The sequence below is a fragment of the Coenobita brevimanus genome, chromosome 40 (genome assembly GCF_032717465.1).
Source record: "Coenobita brevimanus isolate Jiangsu-jjx chromosome 40, ASM3271746v2, whole genome shotgun sequence".
NCBI lineage: Eukaryota > Metazoa > Arthropoda > Malacostraca > Decapoda > Coenobitidae > Coenobita > Coenobita brevimanus.
Genome location: NC_136993.1, coordinates 24,461,204 through 24,464,826, shown reverse-complemented (window position 1 = coordinate 24,464,826; position 3,623 = coordinate 24,461,204). Strand labels below are relative to the sequence as shown.

The 3,623-nt window shown below is 38.2% G+C and overlaps 1 pseudogene; it reads right to left on the bottom strand.

Annotated features, from left to right (window-relative positions):
• Nucleotides 1-2,026: 2,026 nt before the first annotated feature.
• On the bottom strand, nt 2,027-2,726 carry LOC145396996 (uncharacterized; annotated as a pseudogene).
• Nucleotides 2,727-3,623: the final 897 nt, after the last annotated feature.

The window sequence follows — 3,623 nt, the reverse complement described above, 5'->3', positions numbered from 1 at the left end:
TATCTTTTATATGTTTTTACCCGGAATCGTCCTAAGTCTGTTCTTCGCTCTGCTAAAAATAATTTCATCAGTACTAAACACTCTCAACTCTCCAACTCGAATTCTTCCCGCTCCTTCTGGCACCTTGCCAAAAACCTTTCTAACAACTTTACCTCTTCATCCTTCCCTCCTCTTTTCTACTCTGATGGCTCTGTAGCTATTTTTTCTACTGATAAAGCAGATCTCTTTGCGCAAACTTTCTCCTCCAATTCCACCTTAGACGATTCTGGTGCTGTTCCTCCATCACTTCCCCCCTCTGACTTCCTCATGGCTGACATTAAAATTTCTTCAGCTGATGTATTTTCTGCCATTACTGGCCTCAATACTAACAAGGCATATGGGCCTGATGGAGTCCCTCCTGTTGTATCCATCTATAGGTCAGGGAAGGTCGTACCAGCTCAAAATCCGATGGCACATAAAACAATCAAATGAACAAATACTAAACATATGGAGTATTCTTGGAAACGAAAGCATTTTGATATCTGCTCTATGTGAAGAGGAAGAGATTTCATTATTTTTGGAATCAGGCTCACCAGAGAATTTAATAAAAGATGAGTTAGAAAGAATTTTTAGAAATAGGAAAGTGACGTTTCTGGACAATTCAGACTTACATTTATACACAGTGGATGGTAAAGAAATGCCGTCATTGGTATGATTGAGTTAGACATGAAATTCACAGAGAGCACAAAATCATCACTACCACCTTTTACATAGAAAAATTATCAGTTAGAGGAAATATGCTGCTTGGACTAAATGCAATGAGGGCATAAAATATAATATTGATGCCTCATTTCCATGGAATTAACTACGACAGCGAATTCATGGAGAAAATTTCATCAAATACTACAACCAGGGCCAGATTTAGACGTGGAGGCCCCTGGGCAGCCTCCGTGTGGAGGCCCCCCTACCTTAGAATTATATAAGGCTGATGGCATAGTTGAAGTCATTCATGAGGTTTGAAGTTGACTGGTTCCAATTTACCACTTCACATGATGAAAAATTTCAAGCAATTTTATTGCATTTTTTTTTTTTTCCCCAAGATTCTCACGTTACTGAACGTTGAAACCTCAAATAATGGTTTTGTCCAACAGTGTAAGGTATGACTAGATTTCGTTGGAAATAATCTATGTATTACACCCTAACACGGCACCTCAACTATGGTGGTCACCGACCTATTACACACTGTAAAAGTTAGCCAGGTTTGTATATCTAAGGTCAAGTAAATTCTATATAAACTATAATTAAAATTGAAGGTTTATATTCAGACTAGTAAAACAAATATACAGTTTGTTGAATTTGATAACATACTAACAAAATTATGAAAAATTTATAAAACAGAATTTTAGTAAATACTAAATATAACGGCCTTCAACCATTGATCCAATTAACTCAGACAGAAACTGATCATTTACTGAAAGACAAGTGAAAAATGCACAGTACCTGTATTTTCAAACAAGGTACACTTTATGAGGTAGGTGGTGACGACCATCATCCACTCACTTGATGTAGTACTGCCTACTTCTTCCTTAGCCTTTATCATTCTTTTTCTGTGCCTGCCCTCCTCTCTTCCTATTTCTTCCATCTCTCCTGTCACTTCTTATTGCTTTTCTTTCTTTTACAGGTGGCTTTACAGTGACTGACAAGCCAAATGGTTTCCTGTAAGCCAAGAAACCATTTACAACGCTGGGTGGTAACCATATAACCAAACCATACGTGCTCCGTACGTGTCAACAAATGGGTCGGTGGAGGGTTTGTGCCCCTCTCCGTAAAACAAATAACTCAAAGACAAATGGCCACCCCTTCCGGGATTATGGCTTCTGGCAATAGATAAGATAATACTTTATGAGCCTTGACCCTTTCAAAGTCTCTGATCAATTTGTCGAGATCAATCTCTCTGAGAATGTCATACTCAATACTCATCAAGGCCAGGTGACTGAGCCTATCATGACACATTGTAGTACGAAGTCTGTTTTTAATAAACTTCATTTTACTGAATGAACGTTCTGCAGAACATTATCTCGACATTTGGAAATGTATCTGCAACCTTCTTGCCCGTCAAGAGTTTGTAAAGGAAATGTGCCCTCCTCTCTCACCTTCTTTGTCTTCGAAAAATTGGATGAAGAAGGTTGTAAACTGCACAAGTTCAACACCAAGTGTTTGATCCAGATCATCCTTGTACTCAGCAACCAGTTTTGTTGCAGCTGCTTCGATTTCAACACAGTTCAGTGATTCCAATTTAAACAGGAAACCGAAAAGGGAACAGGTATTCTCATAAGCCTTCAACCGTTGATCCAGTGAACTCAGAAACTGATCGATTGCCGGAAGAAAATTCTGAAGGCGGAATTTTTCAGACTGAGAGGGCCATGTCTTCTGATCGTCCATAATCCAATGGGGATTGAACCGCACATTACGTTGACGATTGCGTGTCTGCGAATAATCATCAGTTCCAGACATTTCCCTTCCCTTCTTTTCATAAACATGGAAGCAATCTCTCTCTCTCTCTCTCTCTCTCTCTCTTTTTTTTTTTTTTTTTTTTTTTCACACAATAGTTTCCAAGGACTTCAACATTGTTACTCCTGTGTTCAGATCAAGTTTTGTAAGTTGCAAAGTGTGGCTTTTGGCATCAATTCTGCCAAAAAATGTCATGTCAAAAAAACAGCATAAATGGCAGTTTCTAGATTGCACATCCTGTCATGGAGACCTTTGGCTTCATTACATGCTTTGGTCATCTCATTTTCATCTCTTGCTATTTTGGCAAGTGCTTCACGAATAGGGTGATATCCTTGGACAAGTGCTTTCACTGCAACTGCTCGACAGGACCATCGTGCTGTAGAAACCCTCTATGGCACAGATACCGGGCCAGATTTTACAGTTTTCAGAGAGTCTGTAAGAATTGCATAACGATGTGTAGAGGCTGTGAAGAACACATAAACTGCCTCAAGAAAATCAAAAAGTGAGACAGTTGCCTGACAACATTCAACTGCAGCTTTTCCAGCCAGTTTCAGTGAATTAACAGCACAGGATCTCCAAACTGCATGATGATTTTCAGCTGCAGTTTTGGCTTGCAGGCCATTGTATCTCCTCTTTTCTACTTTTCGTTTTTCCCAAAACTTCACACTCGGTGTCCCCTCTTCATCTACTAATACCACAGGTAAACGTTATATTAGTTAACCATAGAAACAGCCACTGAAATCAATAACATATTTCAAATATATCTGAATTTCTGAAATTAACTCAAACTTACCTGCTTCTGATTCCCTCTGAATTTGTCAACAATGAGATACTGATACTGATGAACGGGCGCTGTTGCCTTTGTATCGGCAGCGCTTGGTGGTATTTTCAAACATCACTGGTCTGCTCTTATCTTATTTGCTCTTTCCCTCCACAGATCCTGTATGTATATTTCATGGTTTTCTCTGATTTCTTCTGTTGGCGAGTTGAACAGTAGCAAGTCTTTTATATATATATATATATATATATATATATATATATATATATATATATATATACAAATAACAGAACGAAGGAAAAACAAATGAGTAAAAAAAAAAAAAAAAAAAAAAAACAATCCATACACCAGATTA